Source organism: Megascapheus bottae, chromosome 6, assembly GCF_031878675.1.
Source record: "Megascapheus bottae isolate mThoBot1 chromosome 6, mThoBot2.hap1, whole genome shotgun sequence".
Taxonomy (NCBI): Eukaryota; Metazoa; Chordata; class Mammalia; order Rodentia; family Geomyidae; genus Megascapheus; species Megascapheus bottae.
In genome coordinates, this window is record NC_143514.1 from 67,981,550 (window position 1) to 68,000,264 (window position 18,715).

The window sequence follows — 18,715 nt, forward strand, 5'->3', positions numbered from 1 at the left end:
AGTTCTGGGACAGTACCCAGGCCAAGTTCAAGCCCCATGACACACACATACACACACACACACACACACACACACACACACACACACACACACACACAAATAGCATAATGATGCCCATTTTTCAGGTGTGGTAATAGTGGCTAAAAGCAGTGAATAGCTTTGTTTTCAGACAAAGTGGCACAGACAGGATTTGAATGAGTTTTTCCACATCCTGCTCTGATCTACCACACCACTGTAGTATATGTAGAGGGCATTGGAAAGGTGGGGAGAGAGGCAGGAGATGAGGTTGGAAGCCGTTGGGAGAGGCTTAGTGAGGACTGTGAGCTTTATCCAGACAGCAGTGAGGAGCTATAGAGGTGGTGGAGGGAGGGAGGTTAAAAAAGATGACATGTTCTGTTAGCTTTCTTTTCTCCCAGAGGCCCACTTGATTTATTTTTTATTTATTTTATGGTCAGTGGTGGGGGCTTGACCTTGGAGCCTAGGCACAGTCTCTGAGCTTTATTTGCTCAAGGTTAGCTCTCTACCACTCAAGAGCCGCAGTATCATTTCTGATTTTCTGGTAGTTAACTGGAAATAAGAATTTCACAGATTTTCCTACCCAGGCTAGCTTCAAACTGTGATTGGCAGATCTCAGCCTTCTGAGTAGTTAGGATTACACGTGTGAGCCACTGGCACCCAGCTAGAGGCCCACTTTAAAGAAAAGGCATTAAACACAGAGAAAACCTTTGGGAGAATTGTTGCAAAACTCTAAGATGGGGTGGGTGGCTAATATGGCTCATGCTTGTCATCCAAAGCTATTCAAGGAGGCTGAAATCTGAGGATCTTAATTAGAGGCCAATCTGGACAGCAAAATCTGTGAGAGCCTCAGCTCCAATTCACCACCAAAACGCAGCAAGTGGGGTTGTGGCTCAAGTGGTAGAGCACCAATCTTCAGTGAAAAAGTCAAGTGAGCACAAGAGGTCCTGAGTTCAAGCCTCAGTACAGGTACACAAGTATAAATAACTACATATTTGCAGCTGATGGCAGGGCAGGGGATTGATGGTGCTGGATTGAAGGCCTAGTTCTTCCAGCTACTTGCCTGGCTTCTGGCTCAGCCTTCAGCTCCCTGTGACTTCAGATGAGTGATGGAAGTTCTCATCTCTCATCGTCTCCATGTTCTCCTCTGGAAGACGGGGGAGATCCTGACAGCAAGACATGAATTAAGGGGGTTGAAACTCATCAAAGCCCTGGCACCAGGGAAGCCTTCAGTGTTAGCTGCTGGTATTGCAGAGTTTGCATTTGAGTGGGGAGACAGGTCCAATTACACAATTAATTATTTAATTACAACAGTGATAAATACCCTGAAGGAATGATGTGGACTGGAGGTGAGGGCTGGCTTCCCAGAGTGAGCCATGGGGGGGCTGGCTGAGCCTTGTGGGGAAGTAGGGGAGGCAGGCTGCCAGGGAGGGGGGTGCTGGAGGCAGAAGAGCCCCTCCCCACATGGAAGGAGGTTCTGGAAGGCCCAAGTTTCTGTGATTTGGAATCGCAGGGTGATAGAGGAAGTAGGTCAGGCATCCCCCTGTCCCCATTTTACAGAAAGGTCACTGAGACCCAGAGGGAAACAGGGATTGCGCAGATCTGTAAGGAAACCATTTAGGGGGCTGCAGGGGACAGAGGAAGAAAAGGCCTTTGTCTCTGTGTCTGCTGGGCTGGGGTAGGAGCTGAGGCTGCAGCTGGTCAGCGCCAACAGCTGTGGTGGCCAGAGCTGAATTCCTTCCTCCTGCCAGCAGGGCAAGTCCTGGCTTAGGCAGAGCCCAGGAATTTTCTCTTGGTCTTTGAAAAAAAAAAAAAAGCACACAAAAAAACCACTTTAGTCAACATTGAGTTTTGACTTCAAACAGGCACAGCTCAGAACTGGAACTGTCCTTCCTGGTCAGAGGTCTCTCCAAGTCCCCAGGGAAGCCCCCAGGGCAGTCAACTTTCTGGGAAAGGCAAAGAGGCCTGGACTTGGAAGTCCAACTTTGAAGTGATTCTTGGCTCTGCTCATCTAACTTGCTGTGTGACATCAGGCAGGTCACCTGCCCTCTCTGGGCTTGAGTATCCTTTACAAAACAAGAGTAAAAGGAGGGTGCGATGAGTTAAGCGGGATAAGAAAGTCCAGCAACTGGTTCTAGCCAGCTGCAGCCACTTTACTGCCCTCCCTAGCTTGAAGCACTAGGGCCTTGGGGGTCCGGAAGCTGGGGACAGGCAGCCTTTTATCTCTGCTGGCCCAGGGTCGCTGCAGGTTGGCAAGGCCCCACATCCCGAGATCACATTTCAGGCTGGAAGGGGCCTTCCTGTGACCTCAACTGGCCAGCACTGTCCCTGCCTCCTCCTCCCCAGCCTCACCAGAGAGAAGCAGGCAGTGTCCCGCCCAAGGTCACCAGCCAGCAAGTGGCTGTCCTTCGGCCTGTCCTTCCCTCCCACCCAAGCCAGCTCCCAGCAGCTTCCCCCCCTCCAACCCTCCCCTCCCAAGCCCTGGGTCTCTTGGGCCATCAGGAATCTGCCAGGCTGCCAGGCAAGGCGTGGTCTTTTTCCTCTCTCTTGTTTCTTGGCTTGTTTTCCCAGTTCTCCAAAAGCTGCCTCTTGCAAAAGCCTCTGGGTGCATGTACAGGAACATTTTTCTTTAAGAGGAGGTGGGGGGGGAGGCAGAGGCAGGCTGGAAAAAAGGGAAAGAGAAATGCAGCCATTTTTTTTGGGGGGGGGAAGAGAACCCAACCAGCTCCTTAATCCTTGCCTGCAACCTCTGGCTCCCCAGTGTGCTGGCTGCAGGCATTGGGAGAAAAGCTCTGCTGGAGGAGCAGCCTGGCCTGTCCCCTGCTGCCCTCCTCACCTCCTCCCGCTCCTCCTCCTGCACAGTTTGGTTTGCCTTTTTCTGAGCCAGGAAGAATCAGTGGGGCTGAGAAAATGTAGGGGTGCAGCGGAAGTTGGCTGGGGACCTTTTTCCCTTCCCACTCGGCCACCTCCTCCATACGTTACAGTGCTACAGTTACAAGATCCGGATCCCCCCCCTCCAAGTCCCTTCTCTCTCTTCCTGCTTTCATTCTTTTTTTTTCCTTCTGTCTCTGAATCATTGTCTCCATGCTCCCCAAGGGCTATCTCCTGACCCTGCCCTAAGCTTGGCTCCTTTTTTGGTGAAAGTCATTCACTTTCACACCCTTAAGTTGTGTGTGTGTGTGTGTGTGTGTGTGTGTGTGTGTGTGTGTGCTGGTACCTGGGCATTTTTTTTTTTTTGCTCAAGGCTGGCACTCTACCACTTGGACCTCACCTTCCACTGCAAGCTTTTTGGTGATTCCTTGGAGATAAGAATGTCATAGACTTTTCTTCCCAGGCTGGCTTTGAACCACAATTCTCAGATCTCAGCCTCCTGTTAGCCAGGAGTACAGGTGTGAACCACCTGTGCCCAGGCTCCCAGACAGAATTTTGTAGGAAAGAGGGGGAAAAAAAAAAACCTATGTTCTGATTAAGGATCTGGAATCAATATACATAAAACTCCCCTCCTCACCCTTAAGGACGGTGAGTAAGCACCATAATGGGCTGGATAAATGAGTCTTCATCCTTTACCAGCTTTGCAAGCTGGGGAAAGTCATTCAAGCTTCCTCTGTAACTCAGTTTCCTCATTTGTAAAATGTAATGGTCTTCACTCCCCCCCACCACACCTCGCGAGTTAGGCAGTCACACAAAGGCGCTAAGAATGGTGCCAGGTGCACTTGGGCATGGCTTGGCTGCCACTGTGCTTATCTCGATCACCAGGCACTTGAGTGGTGCCAGGCACTTTTATCTGCCATCTCCATCTTCACCAACAACCCAAGGGGCAGGGATTGTTGTGTTGGCTAAGGTCACTTGCTGAGTAAGTGGCAGGAGAGGAACTGGAACTCGGGTCTCTCTGGCCCTGCTGCCCACTCATGTTATTTCATGTGGCACCTGCCTGCAGGCAGAGGGGGAAGAGGTGGCACAGTGGCATGGTGGAAAGGCAGGGAGGCTTCACCAAGCTCGGGCCTCAGAAGCAGAGCAGCAGGCATTTTTCCAGAGCTTTCATTTCTGTCTGCCTCTTCTAAGCAGGTGAAAAAAACCCCACTGAGGGCCCTTCCCTGATCCCCCCCCTTCCTTCCCCCTTCCATGCTGCCTCAGCCCCCTCGCTGGGAGGGGGAGGTCAAGCATGCCACAGGAGATGCTTGAGAGGGGGAGGGAGGGGAGCATCCTTCCAGATCCTTCCCCTCTAGCACCCCCCCCCCTTCTCCATCAAAGGCGCTCCAGGGAGGAGAGAGCATTCCAGGTGGAAGGAATGGCAAATGCAAAGACTGCGGATTAAGGCTGTGGAGGTGGGGGGGGGGGGGGGAAGCCTGTGAGCTGGGCTGGAACTGAGAGGGGGCTGGGACTGCTCAGTGGAGGAGAACTTGTTTGATGGGGGAGATAGTAAAAGAAGTGAGGAAAGAGAGACTCATGGGGTAGGGGGTGCTATGGACCGAGAACTGAGGAGACTGATTCTAGGCATTTTCCCCACAGACAGGGATGGGGGGCTACAGTGGGTGATTCTTCTTGGTCCCTCTGCCCTCTGTTTCCTGTTATGCCAATTCTGTGCCAGGCTCTGGTTCATGGCTCTTTATACATTCCACATTGCATTTTCTTTCTAGCTTCGCAAGGTACCCATTCTACTTTAGAGATGAAAAAACTGAGGCTCAGCCAAGATTTATAATTTGTCTAAGGTCAGAGTTAGGGTGTGTGTGTGTGTGTGTGTGTGTGTGTGTGTGTGTGTATGTGTGTGTATTATTTAACTATTTATTATTTTGTTTTTGTCAGCCATGGGGCTTGAACTCAGGGCCTGGGCACTGTCCTTGGACTGACACTTTTTACTCAAGGCTAGTACTCTGGCCCTTTGAACCACAGTGCAGACCTAGGAGCTGATCTGTTCGTCTATTTTTCCACAGGTGGCAATCTTGCCTTCGGGATGGATAGGCTACTCTCCCAAAGGGCTCAGCTCCTTGTGTGTGTGCTAGGCAAATGCCTTCTCTCTAAGCTATATTGGCAGCCCTTCAGCATCTCCATGGCAACAAGGACAGGAACTTCTGTGTGAACTTTATTATTTATTTATTTATTTTGGCAGTACTGATGTTTGAACTCAGGGTCTCAAACTTGCTAGGCAGGTACTCTATGGACTGCACTTTAGAGTTTGTGGGCTTTATTGCTTGGGAGTCTCAGCCTTTGTAGGTGTGTGTGTTTGTGTGTGTGTGTGTGTGTGTGTGTGTGTACGCGTATGCACGCATGCTCATACTTGACTGGTACTAGGGCTTGAACTCAGCCCTTAGCTTTTTCACTGAAAGCTAGTGCTCTGCCACTGAGCCACAGTTCACGTCTGGCTTCTTTCTGGTTCATTGGAGATAAGAGTCTCATGGGCTGGAATCTCCTGCCCAAACTGGCTTTGAACTGTAATCTTCAGATCTCAGCTTCCGGAGTAGCTAGGATTACAAGTGTGAGCCATCCAGTAACCCACTTTGTAGGTTGCTTGCTGTCTCTTTCACAGATAAGAAAACCAAGCCTCAGAAATATGTGATTTGGCTATAATTACAGAGCTATTACATGGAGAAGTTAGGATTGAGACCAAGTTCTGGGGACTCCTCCCCCTGTGGAGGGGCTGTTTTCTGCTTTTCTCAGGGAACAGGAAAGAATTATGTAAAACAATTTTATTATTATTATTGTAAAGGTGATGTTCAGATGAGTTACAGTTACATAAGTCAGGTAAAGAGTAACTTTCTAGCTGGGCACTGGTGGCTCATACCTGTAATTCTAGCTACCAAGGATGTTGAGATCTGAGGATCAAGCTTTGAAACCAGCCCAGCAGCCCAGGCTGCTCTTATCTTAACCACTAGAAAATTGGAAGTAGGGCTGTGGTTCAAAGTGATAGAGCACTAGCCTTGAGCAAAAAAAGCTAGGGACTGTGCCCAGCCCTGAGTTCAATCCTCGTAACTGACAAAAAATTTTTTAAAAAAATTTCTTATTTTATTTATTTATTTGCCAGTTCTGGGCCTTGAACTCAGGGCCTGGGCACTGTCCTTGGGCATTCTCAAGGCTAGAGCTGTACCACTTGAGTAACAGCACCATTTTTGGCTTTTTTTCCATGTATGTGGTTCTGAGGAATCGAACCCAGGTCTTCATGCATGCTAGGCAAGCACTCTACCACTAGGCTAAACTCCCGGCTACATTTCTTTTTGGACAATATCATCCCTTCCCTTGCTCTCAGGAATTATTATTATTATTATTATTATTATTATTATTATTATTATTTTGCCAATCCTTGGGCTTCAACTCAAGGCCTGGGCAATGTCCTTGGGCTTTCTCAAGGCTAAGGCTCTCCCACTTGAGAAACAGCACCACCTCTAGCTTTTTCTATGTATGTGGTACCAAGGAATTGAACCCATGTCTTCTTGCATGTTAGGCAAGCACTCTACCACTAGGCCAAACTCCTGGCCCCAGGAATTGTTTTTTTTTTGGCCAGTCCTGGGCTTGAGCACTGTCCTTAGACTTTCTCAAGGCTAGCACTCTACCACTTGAGCTTCAGCACCACTTCCGGCTTTTTTTTTTTTTTTTGCTATGTATGTGGGGTACCGAGGAATTGAACCCGGGTCTCCGTGCATGCTAGGCAAGCACTCTACCACTAGGCCAAACTCCCGGCCCCTACCAGGAATTGTTTTTTATAAGTGGTAGGAAAGGAAGGAACAGGGCAGGTTGTCTTTGTACCCTGTTTGCTCCAGGTACTGAATATTATTAGCTCAGCCCTCTGGACAGCTTTTACTCATTGCATGGGAAAGGTTGCACCTGGGACATTGGAGCCCTCAGCTCCTCTGTGGGATGGGGTTGGATTCAGCTAGCATTCCCTAGTGGCTGCCCTTGGGCCTCTCTGAGCTTCTTTGAGTTCATTAGCAAAATAGTGATAAGGACCCTGTGGTTGGACAATCATTGAAGCCCCAATCTTAATTTCTTATGAAGGTGAAAGCTGATGCAATTGTTAATAAATAATAATAGTGGTTTATTAGTAGATCACATCCAACAGCTACTTATTATGTGACAATCATTGTGTTAACTGCTTCACATTTACTCTCTTTTTTTTCCCCCTTTTTGGTGCTGGTCCTGGGGCTTGAACTCAAGGCTTGAGCACTGTCCCTGAGGTTAGTGCTCTACCACTACTAGAGTCATAGCACTGTTCTGGCTTTTTTTTGGGGGGGATGGTTAATTGAAGATAGGAATCTCAGGGACTTTCCTGCCAGGTCTGGCTTCAAACCACCATGCTTGGTTCTCAGTCTTCTGAGTAACTAGGATTACTGTGTGAACATAATCTTTTTTTGTGTATATGCTGGTTTTGGGGCTTGAACTCAGGTCCTGGGTACTGTCCCTGAGCTGCTTTGTCCAAAGCAAGCACTGTATCACTTGTACTACAGCTCACTTCTGGTTTTGTGGTAGCTAATTAGAGGTAAGAGTCTTCAGTCTGCACTGGCTTTGAACTTTCACCTTCAGAATCTTCAGGTGCCCATCTCCTGAGTAGCTAGGATTACCCACTGCCATTCTGCTCTTTTGGATAAACCCTTATTCATCAACTCAAGGTAGATATCTGCTCAGGCCAAGAGAAACTACTTCCTCCTTCTCCTCCTCTCTTCTCCTCCTCCCTCCTCCCCCTCCCCCTTCCTCCTCTTCTTCTTCTTCTTCTTCTTCTTCTTCTTCTTCTTCTTCTTCTTCTTCTTCTTCTTCTTCTTCTTCTTCTTCTGCTCAAGGCTACCACCCTGTCCCTGGAGCCACAGCACCACTTCTAGTTTTCTGGAGATTAATTGGAGATAAGAGTCTCACAGACTTTGGTGCCCAAGCTGGCTTTGAACTGTAATCCTCAGATCTCAGCCTCTCTGAGTAGATAGGATTACAGGCGTGAGCCACCTGCCTGCCAGGCTCTCTTTCTCCCTCTTTTTGACACTCTTGGGGTCTGAACTCAGGACCTGGGCAATGTCCTGGAACTCTTTTGCTAAAGGTTAGTGCTCTAGCTGCTTGAGCCACAGCACCACTTCTCGGTTTTGAGTGGTTAATTGGAGATGAATTTCATGGGGACTTTTCTGCCCTAAGTGGCTTCGAACCATCACCCTCAGCTCATGATCCTCAGCTCCTAGGACTAGAGGTGTAATCCACTAGTGCCTGGTGGGAAACTTCTTTTGATTCTACCAATTCTTCGGCATTCACTCTCATAAACACATTGCCTTTTGTCTTCTTGTGCTTTATCAGAATTTGTTTGAATTTGTCTGGTCACTTGTTTAATTTCCTCCTATTCCTCCTCCTCCTCCTCCTGTTTCTCTTCTTCCTCTTCCTCCTCCTTCTTTAGCCTGACTTCAGGATCCACCAGGATCTGAGGCGGGGTCACCACTGTCACGTCTCTGCACTATACATTTAATACCACCTCTTACTGAATGAATCCATAAAGGAGAAAATTGCTACTTGATACTTCACACACATGACTCATTTGTTCTGGAAGGAACTCACCACATCCTTACAACTACCCTGTCCCTCCCTTTTGGAGAAGAGGGAAGGCTCAGGTCTGTCTGACCCCAAAGTCACTGCTTGTAGCAATGGTGCCTCCCAGTAGCCAGAGGCAGCCATTGGTGGTCAGACCACCAATGTCCTATCAAGCCTGGAGGATTTCAGTCCATTTATCCCTGGGGCCCTGATGGCACTGCCCATGGGGAAGTTTCTGGCTTTCTGAAGGCCACTACCCTTCCTACTTCCTTTTTGGTATCATTTTTTTTCCAGAGAGGGAAAAAGAGGAGAAAATGTAATCGAGGCAGCCCTTTGGGGGAAAAGAATCTTGGGGTGAATAGATCCCTCTTGTGAGAGTTGGACAGGCCTGGATTTAAGTTGAGGCATGAGGCCTTTCTATGGAGGGCTCAGTGATGTCCTCATATAGGATTCCACCCACAAAGCAGAGTCATCTGTTCTCTTACTCAGCTGGGACTCCTAGAATCCAAGAAAATTGGATACATTACAGTTTACTTCCCACAGTAATGGTGGTGATTAACAATAGTGGTGGCAGTGATAATCTGTGCCCAAGTCTGTGGTGATCAGAGTAGGGAGGTTGGCCTGGTACCCGTAAGACCATCCTTGGCTTGTTAAGAGAATGAGTAGCCAGGGAGAACTGTCTCAGTTGATACTATGCCTGGGGGAGCAATTTAGAAATGGAAACTAAATGATACATATATACATATATATTTTTGGGGGGTCATGGGACTTGAACTCTGGGCCTGGGAACTGTCCCTGAACCCTTCAGCTCAAGGCTATCACCTTACCCCTGGGCCTGGGCACTGTCCCTGAGCTCTTCAGCTCAAGGCTACCACTCTACCCTTGAGCCAAGCCCCACTTCCCATTTTCTAGAGGTTAACTAGAGATAAGAGTCTCAGGTCCTTTATGCCTCGGTTGGCTTTTAACCTTGATCCTCAGATCTCAGCCTTCTGAGTAGCTTGGGTTACAGGTGAGAGCCACGGGGCCCGCTATGATACAGATATTTTTGTTTTGTTTTTTTTCTTGCACAAGTTGTGGGCTTGAATTCAGGGCCTGGGCACTGTCCTTGAGGTTTTGTGTTCAAGGCTAACCTTCTACCACTTAAGCCACAGCTTCCCCTTCTGGCGTTTTGGTGGCTCATTGAAGAGTGTCACCGACTTTTCTGCCTGGGCTGGCTCTGAACCACTACCTCAGCCTCCTGAGTAGCCAGGGTTACAAATATGACCCATCGGTGTCCAGCAATGATACAGGTTCGAGCCTAATTTCCTAGGTGACACTGGGAAAAGTATGCAATGTCCCAGAGACTCCATTTTTTTTTTTTTTTTAAATTTTGCAAGATGAGGAATATCTGCTTAGAGTTGTTCTAGGCAATGGGATTGTGAATCTGCTGGGTAACAGTGTTGTCTGTCGCCTTTCATACTTAACCGGCCCAGCAGAAGCACGCCAGGGTAAGAACCAGGCCGATGATGCCTCAACCTAGTGCATCTATTTTGTAAATGGGTAAACTGAGTCTCAGGTAAGTTCGGGGAGTTGTTTGAGGTGACAAAGTACGGTGGTGGCGGCTGAAGAGGGTTCAGCTCACTTGTGAGTGGCCTCTTAGAAACAGCCACCAGGCGGGGGTGACAGATCCCTTTGGGGCGGGACGGTCCTGAGAGCCCGCCTGTGACTCACCCTTCCCACCGGACTTTCGGCCCCGCCTGGGACTGGGAGCGGAGGGACAAAACTATCTACACCTCGAGGGGTGTCCACAGGGAAAGTTCACCAGCTTACCTCTCCCCGCCCCTTCCAACTCTCATAAGAAGAATCCGTCTTTCCGCACGCTTTCGGCGAGGTCTGACCCTTTCGTCTGTGGGATTTTCGCACTGTGAGTTTATGAGGAGATTTACCTTCCCCTCGACCTCCCCTTCCACTTGGTTTGCCCCTTGCTGTTTACTCCGATTGCGGAAGTCGGTCGGGTGGAGCTCTCGGGACTGTACCTGGAGTACATCTTTTGCGTAGACAGTTAACTGACATTCCATTGCGACCAATGGAATGGCAAGAAGCCTGGGGCGGGAGAGGCCGAGAGCCAATCAGAGCCCTTGGCGGGGTGTGGCTGCGTCCTGGGGTGGGGAATCACGTAATGGCGGACGCAGACCCGGCAGGCGCGGCTGGGGGCGTAGCGCGTTGACGGGGGGGTCCGGCTGTGAGGCACCGGGTGAGGCGGTCGGCGGGAGCCGACCCGGTGTGGAAGCCGGCAGCTCTTGCTGTGGCTGAGGGCGACTGCACGGGGCCAGGTGAGCAACAAGTCCCCTTGGGCGGGTCCCGCTGAGTGAGACGCGGGGCCGTGGCCTGGCGGGCCGCCCCTCCGGAACGAGCGGGGTTTAAGGGGGAAATGGGCGCCGCACCTCCCGCGGTGGGCCCGCCGGGGCCCTCGAGCAGCGGGAGCCTCCACTCGGGCCCTCAGGGAGGGGGGTGGCCCGGAGCCCCCCTCGGTAACTTGGAGGGTCCCGCGAGTGTGTGAGGCCGCGAAAGAGCCGCCGCGGGACCTGGCTCGGCCACCACCAAGTGACTGTAGGGCCTTGGGCAGGTCACGTTCCCTCCTCGGGCCTCAGTTTCCCACTTAGAGGACGGAGAGTTTGTGGACAGAAGTACATGAATCGGGGTCTCGTGGTTGCTGAACTCTTGGACAAAGTTCTTACCTAGGCTGAGCGGACCCCGAAGTAACTTGTATTGTACTTTGGGGCCAAACCTGCTAAGTTGGAGGGAGGCACGCGTGCACAGGTTGGGCTGCAGACTACAGGGGAGGGTCGGCTGCTGGGGGCTCCTCCACCAAGTCAGTGGGTGCTACCCGGGTCTTGAGGGGCCGGAAGTGGGCAAGCTTTATGCAGTTGTCCATAGATTTAAGGGGGCGAGGCAGAGATCCTCAGAGCCTCTTGGGGCTGAGATTGGAATTTGGGACCCGAAGTGAGGAGGAAGATGTGGAGGTCTGCATTCATTCTTGTTTAATTTTTACAGCCACCCTTGAGGAGTTTCATTTAAAGAGACTTAAGTGTCAGACAAGTTTAGTAACTTGCTCAGGGCCATACAGCAAAGTGCAGGCCGACGTGATGTTTCCTCTGAGCGTCACTGGGCCAGGGGGTAAGTCACTGCCCACCTAAGGAGATGGAAGTTTGTTTCATTAGAAAGAGAGGCAGAGACAGAAATAAGAGACAAAGACTTTGACTTGACTTCTGGCGTGGAGACTGGCTGGATCTTGATCTCCTAAGATTATTTAATTAATGATTAGTTGTCAGCCCATCCCTTTGGTTCATATTGTGAGCTGGAAAGCACCATTTCTAGCTTTAAAATTCTCAAAGTCATTTTAAAGGGCCATAACTTCAGAGAATTCAGTTTGAGTTCACAGCTCTTGGGATATAGACTTGACTTTTAATTTTGGGTGATGCCAGCCCAACTTTTTTTTTTTTTTTTCCTCCTCCATAAAAGGCTAGATGTTATTGGGATAGACGGATTTACTATTTGTTAGTTCAAGTTTGTTTGGATTCCTTGGATGAAAAGTTCTATAGACTGCCTGTGATTAAGGTTAGTATTTCTGTGTTCTCTATTGTCAGACTTTATGCTTTGTGATACTGGGGCTTGAACTCAGGTCCTCATGCTTACTGAGCTTAAGAAATTAGTACTGAGCCATGCCTCCTCATGTTGTCTGACTTTGTGGGTGATCTCCCGAAGACTGTGAACTTGGGGGTAGGAAGTAATTGGGTACAGTAAATTTGCAGCCCTTAATATTTTCCAAAACCCAGAGTTTTGGGTTAATCAAAATGGTGTAGGCCTGGGTATTGTTCTCATATGTCAATGAAGGGGAAGAAAATTGGAAGAGGAAGTTGCAGAGAAAGAGGGCGGTTCTTAGCATTGGAGCCAATATGTATTTTCTTTGTTTGACATTCTAAATCGAGAACAGCCTCAGCTAAAGGAAGGAAGGGAAGAACTGTGAAACTCCTCGTCCTGTCCAAAGATCTTTAAGAACTGTCCCTGTTCATGTGTGAGGCTCTGCTTGCACAGAGAAAGTCAGTTGTAATTTGCTGGGTGCTTTACAAATTGTCTTCTAGAATGAGATAATTTTAAACCCATAGAGTTTTCTTAAGTCAACATTTTACTGAATAAATTACTTATTACTGATGATTCATTTCCTCAGCATATTTACTAGCGCAGTTTGGGGCTGTGTTTTGTCTGTGATTTAGTGGCTTTCAACTAAGAGGAATTGACTTAGATATTATGGGATATAAGTATTATCATCACTTGAAAAATATACTGGTGATTTTGACACTTATTTATTTTTATTTATTTTATTTTTTATTTTTTGCCAGTCTTGGGCTTGAGCTCAGGGCCTGAGCACTGTCCTTGGACTTTCTCAAGGCTAGAGCTCTACCACTTGAGCCTCAGCACCACTTCCGGCTTTTTTCTATGTATGTGGTACCAAGGAATCGAACCCGGGTCTTCATGCATGCTAGGCAAGCACTTTAACCACTAGGCCAAACTCCCGGCCCTTATTTTTATATTTATATATTTTTTTCCTTTGAGACAGTCTTGCTATGTATGTAGCTCAGCCTGACTTGCAACTCTGTATCCTTTGCTTCAGCCTCCTGAATGTAGGATTACACCTTCATATCCTGTGGCTTTTGACATTTCTCAAAGTCTTTTTAATGCTCTGTTGTCTAAGAATGTGTGTATGGGGAGTAGACAGAATGCATCACATGTGAAGGTCTACATTAATTCTGAGTATTATATTAGTTTTAATTAGTTAAAATACTAATCTACAGTATCTAATTCAAAATTCTTGATGCCAAAAAAAAAAAAAGGTTATTGGGACCAGAGACTTTTTTTTTTCTCTGAACTCAGTGCTTCATGTGTGCTAGGCAGGCACTCTACCACTTGAGTCACATCCAGTCCCCCAAATAATGTTTTTGAATTTAGAAATTTGGGATTTTAGAAGTGAGGAATAGGTACTATGTGTATGTAAAACACCAGAAATGTTTAGACCTCATCTTGTAATCAAATACATAAATACATTACTATTTCAATAGTCAAACATTTGAGTATTCACACTAACTAGGGTAAATATTATAAATAGTCATGTTTCTTGTCAGATTTTGCACCATACGAATAATGAAAAACTCATTTCTCCCAAGTCTTAGATTTTAGAATTGAAATGAAGGGACTATGATAGAACTTACAGGATGGCAAGAAAAATAAGGAAAAATACTGAGTAATAGGGTGAAATATTAAAAACCAAGTGAGTGCCAAACTCCTAAAAATAGTATGTGTAGAAGAGGTTTGTGGTTTTGGTTTTTATCATGTAAAAATCTAAACATTACCTCAGTATTGCTAAAATAAAAATCTTAATCTGGGGTTGGGAGTTTGGCCTAGTGGTAGAGTGCTTGCCTGGCATGCATGAAGTCCTGGGTTCAATTCCTCAGTACCATCATACAAAGAGAAAGCCAGAAGTAGTGCTGTGGCTCACGTGGCAGGGGAGGTAGCCTTGAGCAAAAAGTGTCCAAGGACAGTGCCAGGCACTGAGTCCAAGCCCCAGGACTAAGGGATGTGTATGGCAGATTTAGTAGTAGTAGATGGACTAGAAAACCCAGCTGTCTTTGAAGTTAAGATCCTGTTGTCTGATCCTCCTGAGGGCTGGTGTTACAGGTGTGTATCACCATGCCGGGCTTGCTCATGTGCATTTTAACTTAAGTGTCTAATTTGTCTCTTAATACTGTCACTGGTTTGATATATTAAGATGATGCTTACTGCCTCCCCCGGCCCCGACTTTCCTTTCTTTCCTTTTCTGTGGTGCTTATGGCCTTCTATGTGTACCCTATCACTGAGCTACATTAGTGAACACTGTTCTTGGGTTCTTTTTTTCTCAAGGCTAAAGCTCTTTCAGCACCATTTCTGACTTTTTTCTATGTATGTGGTACCAAGGAATCGAACCTTGGTCTTCGTGCATGCTAGGCAAGCACTCTAACACTAGGTCAAACTCCTGGCCACATTTCTTTTATAAATAGTAATGTGTAGGCACTCTGCTCATCTTTTTTTTTGTTGTTTTTGTTTTCTTTTTTCCAGTCCTGGGCTTGGGCTCAGGGCCTGAGCACTGTCCCTGGGTTTTCTCAAGGCTAGGGCTCTACCACTTGAGCCACAGCACCACTTCTGGCTTGTTGCTACATATGTGGTACCGAGGAATCGAACCCGGGTCTTCGTGCATGCTAGGCAAGCACTCTACCAGTAGGCCAAACTCCCGGCCCCTCATCTTTTTTTTTTGTGGGTTGTGGGGCTTGAACTCAGCTTGGGCGCTGTCCCTGAGCTCTTCAGCTCAAGGCTACCACCCTAACCCTGGGCCTGGGCATTGTCCCTTAGCTCTTCAGCTCAAGGCTACCGCTCTACCCTTGAGACAAACCTCACTTCCCATTTTCTAGAGGTTAATTGGAGATAAGAGTCTCAGGTCCTTTTGTGCCTGGACTGGCTTTGAACCTTCGCTCCTCAGATCTCAGCTTCCTGAGTAGCTAGGATTACAGGTGTGAGCCACCACATTGGCTCATGTTTTTCTTGTATAGCAATTAAGAGAGTAATACCTTTTCTCTTATAATTCAGAGAAAGACTAATCATGTGAGGTTCTGTAGATTCATGTTTGCAGTATTGTAGAGCTGATTTTTTTTCCCTCTTCAGTGTGCTATTTAGTATGAGGTAATCACCACTAGATGAAATTTGTATCTTTTTTTTAAAACTAATTTGTGAAGCTTTCATAGTTTATACATCTTGATAAGGAGTTTACTAAAATATATTTAATCTAGAGTATTTAATGTGCATGCTGTATGTATTTTGGGTAGTTTTAAGTGGCCAGGGACCTCTATGAACATTGTTTTTTTTTTTTTTTTTTGTCATCATGGGACTTGAACTCTGGGCCTGGGTACTGTTCCTGAGCTCTTCAGCTCAAGCCTACGGTCCTACCCCTTGAGCCACAGCCCCATTTCTGGTTTTCTGGTGGTTAATTGGAGATGTGAGTCTGATAGAGACTTCAGTGGCCAGGCTGGTTTTGAACCATGATCCTCAGATCTCAGCCTCCTGAGTAGCTAGGATTACAGGCATGAGGCACCACACCTGGCTGACTATGAACATTTTATTTATTTATTTATTTATTTATTTTTTGGTGCTAGTCTTGGAGTTTCAACTTAGGTCTTGGTGCTGTCCTGAGCTTTTTCATTCCAGGCTAGCACTCTATCACTTGAGCCACAGCTCCACTTTTGCCTTTTTTGATGGGTAACTGGAAATAAGAGTCTCATGGGCTTTCCTCTCTGGGCTGGCTATAAACTGGAATCTTTAGATCTCAGACTCCTGAGTAGCTAGGAGCTACTAGGCATGAGCTAGTACTTGTGCTTGACTTACGTTTAAAAAAAAAAAAGATGGAGTAGGGGTAGGGAGAAAAACATGGGGAGTAACAATGTTCAAGAAGTAATGCACCCACTACCTGGTGAATGAAATTGTAATCCCTCTGGATATCACCCCAATAATAAAATAAAAATTTAAAATATTTTAAAAAATCAGACTACTTTTAACTTTTCTGATGGGACACTTCTGTGGAGACACGGCTGGCACTCTACCACTTTGAGCCACCGCAGTTTTCTGGTGGTTACTTGGAGACAAGAGTCTTGTGGACTTTCATGCCAGGGATGGCTCTGAACTATGATCTTCAGATCTCAGCCTTCTGAGTGGCGAAGAGTGTGAGCCACGGGTGCTTGGATTATCCTTTTTTTGGTCAGTAATGGGACTTGAACTCAGGACCTGAGCACTGTCTTTAAGCTTTTTTGCTCAAAACTAGTGTTCTATCACTTTGAGCCACACCCCCACATCCAGTTAGTTCGTTCTCTTCCTTCCTTTCTTCCTTCCTTCCTTCCTTCCTTCCTTCCTTCCTTCCTTCCTTCCTTCCTTCCTTCTTCTTTCTGTTTTTCTTTCTTTTCTCTCTTTCTTTGTTTCTTTCTGCCAGACCTGGGGCTTGAATTCAAGGCCTGGGCACTGTCCTTGGTCTTTCTCAAGGCTAGCACTCTATCTCTTGAGCCATTGCGCCACTGTGCCACTGCACCACTTCTGGCACCACTTCCATACATTTATTTTGTGTATGTGGCACTGGGAACTCCAACCCAGGGCTTCACGCATGCTAGGCAAGCACTCTACCACCAGGTCTGGCTTCTGGCCACTTCCAGTTTTCTTGTGGTTAATTAGAGATGAGTCTTTCTTAGGAAGTGGCGCTGTGGCTCAAGGGGTAGAGCACTAACTAGCCTTGAGCTGAAGAGCTTAGGAACAGAGCCCAGGCACACTGTTCAACAAAATAAAGAAAAGGAAAGAAAGAAAGAAATTAGAAGTCTTTCCTGCTGGGGTGGACTTTGATCCTTGATCCTCAGATCTTTGCCTCTTGAATAGCTAGGATTACAGGTGTGAACCACCATTGCCCAGCTTCTTCTTCTTTTTCTTTTTTTTAAGTTTGTTTTAATTGTTTTTTTTTTAACCGTGGTATTTAAGATATTCAGATATTTTTCTCAGAATATCCCCCTCTATTGCTATTTTCCCTTTCATTGGTTAACAGCTTTCATTGAGGTGCCCTTTTCATGCATAATTTTAATGTATTTTGAAATTTTATTAGTGTGTATGAATCACTTCCATATATTTATATAAGGTACTTTGATCATACATACCAGCTCTATATATTGTTAGTTTTTGGATGATCAGTAAGCCAACACACACACACACACACACACACACACACACACACACACACACACACACACTTACAGTGCTTAAATCATGTTCTCTGGGTTTATTCTGTTTTTTCCTCTCCTCATATAGGGTCTCATAGTGTAGACATGCTGGTCTCCATCTCAGTTCTCCTTCCTCAGTCTCTTGACTGCTGAGGTTATAGGAATGCACCATGTCTAGCTTCTGCTTAATTTTTACTAGTTCTTCTGTTTCATTGTTAAACCACATTATTAAACCGCATTCTGTTTGCTACCCACTAGATGCCAATATACCCTCTTTTTTTTTTTTTTTTGGCCAGTCCTGGGCTTGAGCTCAGGGCCTGAGCACTGTCCTTGGACTTTCTCAAGGCTAGAGCTCTACCACTTGAGCCTCAGCACCACTTCGGGCTTTTTTCTGTGTATGTGGTACCGCAGAATCGAACCCGGGTCTTCATGCATGCTAGGCAAGCACTTTAACCACTAGGCCAAACTCCCGGCCCCTCAATATACCCTCTTTTCCTGTGTGACATCTAAAAATTTCTCCAGACATTGTCACACATACCCTGGCAGGCAGAATTGCCTCCTATTGAGAACATTGAATTGCCTGGTAGGGATGGGGGAATAGTTGAGGGTTTAAATGTAGACTGTCCTTAGATTTGTGTTCTCCCTTTGTTTCTTCTTTCTGGTTAGTCTCCTGTTCCTGACTTTGGACAAGAAAGGAAAATGAAGGAAATCAAGTAATGACAACTTTAAAGTAGCCCCATCCTTTTTATTCTGTTCAAATTTTATTCAGTTTAAATAAATTAGAGCAGAACAGATAGTGGAATTTATGAAAATCTATGTAAATTTAATTTCTGTCACTGATTAAGATTAGATGGAGTAAAACTTACTAGCATATTACTGCTATTCATGACATACTCTTTCTCATATAAGCTCATAGCTGAAAAGTTTAATTTATTTTTTTATGTTGGGATTTGAACTCAGAATTGTCCCTAAGCTCTTTTTCTCAAAGCTAGTCTTCTACCACTTAAGGCACAGTTCCATTTCCAGCTTTTTGGTGGTTAATTGGATAAGAGTCTCACAAACTTTCCTGCCTCAGCTGGCTTTAAATTAGGATCCTTAGCTCTTAGCTTCCTGAATAGCTACAATTACAAGTGTGAGCCACTGATAACCAGTGAACATGCTTAAGCTTTAAGCTGGATTTTTTTTTTTTTTTTGCCAGTCCTGGGGCTTGAACTCAGGGCCTGAGCATTGTCTTTGGGCTTTCTCAAGGCTAGCCCTCTTCCACTTAAGCCAGAACACCATTTCTGGTTTTTGAGTGGTTAATTGGAGATGAGTCTTTTGGAGATTTTTCTGCTTGGGCTGGCTTTGAATTGTGATCCTCAGACCTCAGTCTTCCCAGTAGTTAGGAATATAGGTGT

At 46.5% G+C, this 18,715-nt stretch overlaps 1 protein-coding gene across 1 annotated transcript in view; it reads left to right on the plus strand.

Moving 5' to 3' along the window:
- Positions 1-10,654: 10,654 nt before the first annotated feature.
- The window catches only part of Wasf2 (WASP family member 2), a 73,576-nt gene continuing 65,515 nt past the window's right edge, over positions 10,655-18,715 (plus strand). Inside the window, exon 1 of the mRNA XM_090335470.1 lies at positions 10,655-10,817. The gene's annotated coding sequence lies outside the window, so the exon portion shown is untranslated. The remainder of the gene's footprint in view (positions 10,818-18,715) is intronic.